The sequence below is a fragment of the Rhinoderma darwinii genome, chromosome 2, assembly GCF_050947455.1.
Source record: "Rhinoderma darwinii isolate aRhiDar2 chromosome 2, aRhiDar2.hap1, whole genome shotgun sequence".
In the NCBI taxonomy this organism is placed as follows: Eukaryota; Metazoa; Chordata; class Amphibia; order Anura; family Rhinodermatidae; genus Rhinoderma; species Rhinoderma darwinii.
Genome location: NC_134688.1, coordinates 417,315,292 through 417,323,775, shown reverse-complemented (window position 1 = coordinate 417,323,775; position 8,484 = coordinate 417,315,292).

Sequence of the window (8,484 nt, the reverse complement as noted above, 5' to 3'; positions counted from 1 at the left end):
ATTGTGGTGGAATTCTCCATAGACTGGTTGAAAAAACAAGGATATTAGAAATAATATAAAACAGAATAAAGGAGCTGGAGTGAAGATGGAATTGTAAAAATTTTTACTTACTTTGTATGACACAGATACCCTTACACCATACATTTAACTTATCAGTCTTTTCTGAAATATTCCAACAATGCAAAACTCACAGGCATCAATCTATTAGATGCTGCAAAACATGAGCTTCTGTACTTTCAACCCACGCATATGCATCAATCTTACGTCTATTGTTTATTTTCTTTAGAATTGATGATTCTCTCTTTCATGTGTCACTCTTCGCTTTCTTGCCTTTTTGCTCATTTTAATTTTTCTTTCCTTTGTTTCATTTGTCTTTCATTGTCTATGGAACAATGCTGCAGGTAACAGTTCTTATTTTTACTTTATTTATTTTTTTTAGCTTAAAAAGATAAGTTTCAGGAGAACATATTCACAATCTGCTCATGTGCAATGATTGTGTCATTTTATGTTGTTTTTAACTAAAGGACAGTTTGTCTTTGATTTGTTTTTTTCTTACTATTCTACTAAATAAACATCCAAAAATAAATATAGATTGGTGTTTGTTGTATTCTGTGCTTCAATTGCCAAAAAATTAAACTATCCAGAGGTAACAAGGTGAGGAATAGTGATTTTTTTTTTTTTTTGGTCAAATAAATTCCTAACAAAAGATTTTTAAATAGATTGAGATCTGAATATATTTGTATCAAGCATAGAAACATTTGGCCAATGTAAATGTCAAACGTTCTTATGTTGTTGTTTTTTTTTTTCAATTCTGTTTTTCTTACATTTTTTTAAAGAAGTAAACAAACATCCAATGTGGTATATCATCAATCGAATTACTGCAATAAAGCAATGTATGTCGGACTCACAAGTCCAGGAAACTCAGATATCTGGTAAGTGGTAAATAGTTGTGCATTCACCAAATACTTCGGGGGAGGAGCACCTATTAACTACTTTTGCAGGATTGTTATTCAATGATGAATTATACTTTGTTGGAATAGATCAATTTAACTATTGCTCAATTTGAACTCCTTTGAAAGGGAGTGGCACTGCGCCTTTAATTAAGGATGCAGCCTAGTTTTGGCATTTTTCAAATCTGACATATTTCACTTTATGTGGTAATAACTTTGGAATGCTTTTACCTATCCAAGCGATTCTGAGAATGTTTTCTTGTGAGACATTGGGCTTTATGTTAGTGGTAAAATTTGGTCGATATATTCAGTGTGTATTTGTGAAAAATAGCAAAATATAGAGAAAATTTAGAAAAAAATAGAAATTTTCTACATTTAAATGTATCTTCTTGTAAGACAGATGGTTATACCACCCAAAATAGTTACTAGTTCACATTTCCCATTTGTCTACTATATGTTGGCATCAATTTTTGAACATTCTTTTATTTTTCTAGGACGTTACAAGGCTTAGAACATAATCAGCAATTTCTTTTATTTTGAATAAAATTTCAAAAGCCTCTTTTTTTCTTAGGTACCAGTTCAGTTCTGAAGTGGCTTTGAGGGTCCTATATATTGGAAACCCCATAAAACACCCCATTTTAAAAACTAGACCCTTCAAAGTATTCAAAATAGCATTTAGAAAGTTTATTAACCCTCTAGGTGTCATAGGAATTTAACCCCTTCTCTCTGCTTGCATTCTGGGCCCTAATGACCAAGCCATTTTTTACGTTTTTCCATTGTCACATTCGAAGAGCTATAACTTTTTTATTTTTGCGTCGACATAGCTGTATAAAGTCTTGTTTTTTGCGGGACATGTTGTATTTTTTAATAGCACCATTTTGGGGTACATATAATTTATTCATTAACTTTTTATTAGGGGGGGGATAGAAGAAAACCTGAAATTTTGCCACTCTTTTTTTGCCTCCTAAATCGACATAGTTTACCGTGTGGTATAAATAACACAATAACTTTATTCAACGGGTTGTTTAGATTGCAAAGATATCAAATTTGTATAGATTTTGTATGTTTTACTATTTACACAGTAAAAACACTTTTTTTTCAAAATTATTTGTTTTTGTGTCTCCATATTTGAAGAGCCATAACTTTTTTTTTTTGCGGGACAACTTGTCGTTTTTATTGGTAAGTCAGGATTCACAGAACACAGCAATTTTTCTATTGTTTTTTATTTAATTTTTCACGGCGTTCACCGTGCGGGTTAAATAATGTAACGGTTTTATAGTTGGGGTTGTTACGGACGCGGCAATACCAAATATGTGGAACGTTTTTGCTTTATTGTGTTTTTTCCAATAGTAAAGGGAAAAAGTGTGTTTTTCGGGGTTTTTTTTCCCCACATTTTTTTTATTAACTTTATTCAACTTTTTTTTACTTTTATACTAGTCCCACAAGGGGACTTTAATATGCGATCCTCCGATCGCTTTTATAATACACGGCAATACTTTTGTATTGCAGTGTATTACTGCCTGTCCGTTTAAAACGGACAGGCATCTGCTAGGCCATGCCTCCGGCATGACCTAGCAGGTATTCACTACAAGCAGACCGGGGGGCCTTTATTAGGCCCCCGGCTGCCATCCGAGACACAAACACTCGGTGATCTTATCGTCGGATGTCGGTGGGAGAAAGAGGGAGCTCCCTCCCTTTCTCCAAAACCACTCAGATGCGGCACACGCTATTGAGCACAGCATCTGAGGGGTTAAACGGGTGAGATCGATACTAATAGCGATTTCACACGTTCGAGCACGGATGCCCTCAGCTACCTCTGGTAGCTGAGAGCAGGGAGATTTAACGGCACCCTGCTCTGTTTACTTTATTCTGAAAGCAAAGTAGAGGTGAAATTGACAAATTTCTTTTTTGTCAGAAAATCCTTTTTCCATTTTTTTTTTCTGTAAAACAGAAGGTTTTACCAGAAAAACGCAACTCAATACTTATTGCCCAGATTCTGCAGTTTTGAGAAATATCCCACAAGTGGCCCTAGTATGCTAATGGACTGAAGCACCGGCTTTAGGAGCAAAGGAGCACCTAGTGGATTTTGAGGCCTCCTTTTTATTAGACACCATGTCCGGTTTGAAGAGGTCTTGTGGTGCCAAAACAGTGGAAACCCCCCAAAAGTGACCCTATTTAGCAAACTACACCCCTCAAGGAACTTATCGAGGGGTATAGTGGGCATTTAGACCCCACAGGTTTTTTGCTGTATTTTCTGGAATTAGGCTGTGCAATTGAAAATCAAATTTTTCCAATAAAAGGTACAAATTTTTAATTTTGACAAGGAATAAAAGAGAAAAAGCCCCAAAACATTTGTAAAGCAATTTCTCCCGATTACGATTACCCATATGTGGTCATAAACTGCTGTTTGGACCAACGGCAGAGCTCAGGAGCACTATTTGTCATGTAGATTGTGCTGGATTTGTTTCTCGGTGCCATGTCGCATTTGCAGAACTTCTGAGATACCAGTACAGGAGAAACCCCTTAAAAATGACCCCATTTTGGAAACTAGACCCCTTGAGGAATTCATTGTCGTTATTATGGGGTGCATGCGACTTTTTGATCAGTTTTTAATCAATTTTTTAAGTGGCGTGGAGACTAAAAAACAGCAATTCTACTATTGTTTTTTTATTCTATTTTTTTTACAGCGTTCACCGTGCGCTATAAATGACATATTCACTTTATTTTGTGGGGCGATACGAATACAGCGATACCAAATGTTTATAGTTTTTTTTATGTTCTATGTCATTTGCACAATAAAATACTTTTTATAAAAAATCATTTACTTATTGTGTTGCCATATTCTAAGAGCTTTTTTATTTTTCCATCAAGAAAGCCATGTGTGTTTTTTGCATAACGAACTGTAGTTTCGATCAGTACCATTTTTAGGTACATGCAACTTTTTGATCTCTTTTTAGTCAATTTTTGTGAGCTGAAGTGACCAAAAAATTGTGATTCTGGTATGGTTTATTATTATTTTATTTTATGGCGTTCACCATGCGGGATAAATAACTAAATACTTTTGTATAATTTATTATTAAAAATAAATAAATAAATAAAGGACTGATAAGAGAAAAAGGGGGATTTTTACTTTTATTACTTTTAACCAGCCTGCGGCCACCTCAGTGCCCAACCATCGCTACAGATGGTTGGATACTGGATCGTACCTGGCTCTTCCCGGTACCCCTGGTGGCGGTGGGTACCGGGTAATAATGGTGGGGTTAGGTGTTAGCCTTTTCACCAGCTAACATAAAGTCCCTACTTAGTAATGGACACTGTCAATCAGACAGCGGCCATTAATAAGGGCAGGTTCAGATGTGGCGAAATTGCTGTGGAATTCCACTGCGTACAGTCCGCAGTGGTATTCTCCAGCGGCCGTTTTTTACATTTGTTTCAATACATTGTTAGGCAAGTTAGTTCAGACGTTGCGGAAAACTTTGCTGTGGACCATAGGCTACGGTGCAGTATTTTCCCAGCCGCATGCACTGTCTGTTGCGGAGAAGAAGCAGAATTTCACTGCGGATTTCAGCCTTTGCAATGCAAAAACTGAAATCTGTGGCACGTTCGCTGTCTTTTTTGCAACGTCTGAATTACCATGCAAATGTTGGTGCAGATTCGTTGCGTAATTGCCGCAAATCTGCACCAACATTTGCAGTGGAAAAACTCTGCCACGTCTGAACGTGCCCTTAGGCAGTAGATTAATTTAAAAAAAACACTGAGACATTAAAACATTTTTTTATTGAAATAATAAAAACACACACAACCCTCGTTAACCAATTTATTGAAAATAAAAAAAGACACCATCATCGAAGTAGTCCTCGAATCCAAAGTAGTCCAACAACCCAACCTGTAAAAAAACTCAAAAAAAGATATAATTTGTAACATAAAAAAGCAAAGCAATTATTATACTTATGTTTCCTGGGTCCTGCTCTGGAGCCACAATGTCAGCGAGCTAAGCTGTTTCCGTAACTACAAGAGTTATAGGGGGCATCAAACGTCCTGTTTTCACGTACACTCTCCCCCTGGCCCCCCTACTTAACATCTGCCTCCTTCTATGTCCTTCTCCCCCTCCTCCCACAAAACCTCTGCCACCATCTGTAGCCCCCCACCATAAATAAAGTTCAAAATCCTCTTTGGTGTCCCCTGGCCCCCCATGAGACCCTCCTGACACTTTCTGTTCCCCGCGCCATTTTTGGCATTCCCTGTCCGACACTTTCAAAGCGCCTCTGGCACATTCTGACCTCACAAATAGCCCCTTCCTCCAACTTCTGTCCCCCTCACCTAAAACAGTGGCCTATCTCCTGCTATCTATCCTGTGCTCTCGCAGAGCCCGTTACCTTCTGAACTCTGCTTGGTTCTTTGTTCAACATTTGCGGTTGCTGTCCGAATTGCCAAGCAGACAATGGTTACTGGGCGATCATGTGACCTTCCTGTGTGTGTTTATAGTGGGTTTGGACCAAAAAAATGAACAACTAAAATTCATCCATTTTTAAAACGGACAGTGAAAAATGGACGCAAAACGGGTCGTTAGAACCGGAAACTAAACGGATGCAAAACAGATGCAAAACGGTTGACAAAATAGGACCAAAACGTTTTTTTTCATTTGCCGACACCCGGACCCTTTCGTGTGAATAGAGCCTAAGACTACACCTTTTATTTTTTTGCACCTTTTACCAAGACTTCACCAATGTCTTAGGGCTCATTCAGACGAACGTGAATAACGTCTGTGTGCTGGGCATGGAAATCACGCGCAGCACACAGACCCATTGTTTTCAATGGGGATGTTCACACATGCAGGAGTTTTCATGCAGAGAGAGTCCATTGCCTGAATCTCACTGCGTGTCCTATATTGGTGCGTTATCACGCACCAAAGCACCAATTGAAGTCAATGGGTGCTAGAAAACCACGCATCGCACACGGATGCACATCCGTGTGTGATGTGTGATTTGCGCATCAATTCAGTTGAAACTAATAATAATTAAAAAACACTGATGCATAATGGACTAGATTCACTCGCGTTTTTCACGCGCGTGAATCTGATACAGTCGTGTGAATGTAGCCTTAAAGTTTAAAAAATGTTGGGGGAACTGAGGCACCAAGGTTATCAAACATCTCACTCTATCGTTCATGTTTTGAGTGATGAACATTTATTGGTATTTTAAATAAATTAACATTTACGTATGGGTTTGATTGTGTACAAAAAGCAAAGTATGAAAAGGAATGTACAGAAAGAGGTTAGAAAAGAATTACACAAGATTAGAGGAGATTTACTAAAAAAATTCACCCGAAATTTGGCAAAAATTGTGCCAAATGTAACTTTTTTAACTATCCTCGACAGTTTTAAAAAGTGCCTAGAAAAAGCATTGTGGCTAAGAGGAGTCGTAAAATGCAATAAATTTATTAACGAAGTGTCTATTTTTTTACACTAATATTGATGTAAAGAACGCCAGCCAAGAGATGGAATAAGTAAAAGTGTCTACCATGTCTAGAAGATGTGCCAAATCTATTACACAGCGTCCGCCACTGTGATTAATTTAACACAGTTTCTGCCTGTCTGGCCTCGTTTTTCTATTGTATAAATTCAGGACAGAGCGAATAAATACGCCTCATTGTCTTTCATTACATATTGGATTTTCTTGGTAATTATTCGGTTTAACCCCTTCCTGCATCATCACGGAAGATTTACGTCACAAGAAGGCCTGCATATTCACATACATGTATGTGATAGTGATCGCGCAGGGCACAGACACTGAGCCCATGTGATTACCCTCTGGGGGATGAGTGTAATTACATGGCACATGCTGTATGATAAATATATAAAATAAATCTGGTGCATCTTACGATTCCACTAAGCCATGTCCCTGCTCTAGACACAAAACTGTCTAATAAAGTAAAAAGAGGCTAAAACACATAATACATTTGGTGCAAATAAACCAGGTTTTTTTTTTTGTTTTACATTTTGCTTAATCATTCTTCCCCAATGTTATTCATATTTTTGTAAAACAATTTTAAATGTTGTTAACTCTTAAATGTTTTCATTTCGGAACAACTGGATTGGGACGACCATATTTTCTAGTGCAGCAGAGTGTGTGCTTTATGGCAGCTGCAATGAATTGGAGTTTATAGTCAGAAAAGTGTCCATAGACTAATACAATCTTCAGAAAGAGATGGAGTAGAGCTCCCTCCCCTAGAGACAGGGGAGATGAATACAGAACATTATCGGGATTCCTTCTATATACAGTGAAGGAAATAAGTATTTGATCCCTTGATGATTTTGTAAGTTTGCCCACTGTCAAAGACATGAACAGTCTAGAATTTTTAGGTTAGGTTAATTTTACCAGTGAGAGACAGATTATATAAAAAAAAAAGAAAAAAAAAGAAAATCACGTTGTCAAAATTATATATATTTATTTGCATTGTGCACAGGGAAATAAGTATTTGATCCCTTTGGCAAACAAGACTTAATACTTGGTGGCAAAACCCTTGTTGGCAAGCACAGCAGTCAGACGTTTTTTGTAGTTGACGATGAGGTTTGCACACATGTTAGATGGAATTTTGGCCCACTCCTCTTTGCAGATCATCTGTAAATCATTAAGATTTCAAGGCTGTCGCTTGGCAACTCGGATCTTCAGCTCCCTCCATAAGTTTTCGATGGGATTAAGGTCTGTAGACTGGCTACGCCACTCCGTGACCTTAATGTGCTTCTTTTTGAGCCACTCCTTTGTTGCCTTGGCTGTATGTTTCGGGTCATTGTCGTACTGGAAGACCCAGCCACGAGCCATGGCTGGGTAATGTCCTGGTGGAGGGAAGGAGGTTGTCACTCAGGATTTGACGGTACATGGCTCCATCCATTCTCCCATTGATGCGGTGAAGTAGTCCTGTGCCCTTAGCAGAGAAACACCCCCAAAACATAATGTTTCCACCTCCATGCTTGACAGTGGGGACGGTGTTCTTCGGGTCATAGGCAGCATTTCTCTTCCTCCAAACACGGCGAGTTGAGTTAATACCAAAGAGTTAAATTTTTGTCTCATCTGACCACAGCACCTTCTCCCAATCACTCTCAGAATCATCCAGATGTTCATTTGCAAACTTCAGACGGGCCTATACATGTGCCTTCTTGAGCAGGGGGACCTTGCGGGCACTGCAGGATTTTAATCCATTACGGCGTAATGTGTTACCAATGGTTTTCTTGGTGACTGTGGTCCCAGCTGCTTGAGATCATTAACAAGTTCCCCCCGTGTAGTTTTCGGCTGAGCTCTCACCTTCCTCAGGATCAAGGATACCCCACGAGGTGAGATTTTGCATGGAGCCCCAGATCGATGTCGATTGACAGTCATTTTGTATATCTTCCATTTTCTTACTACAGCACCAACAGTTGTCTCCTTCTCACCCAGCGTCTTACTTATGGTTTTGTAGCCCATTCCAGCCTTGTGCAGGTCTATGATCTTTTCCCTGACATCCTTAGAAAGCTCTTTGGTCTTGCCCATGTTGTAGA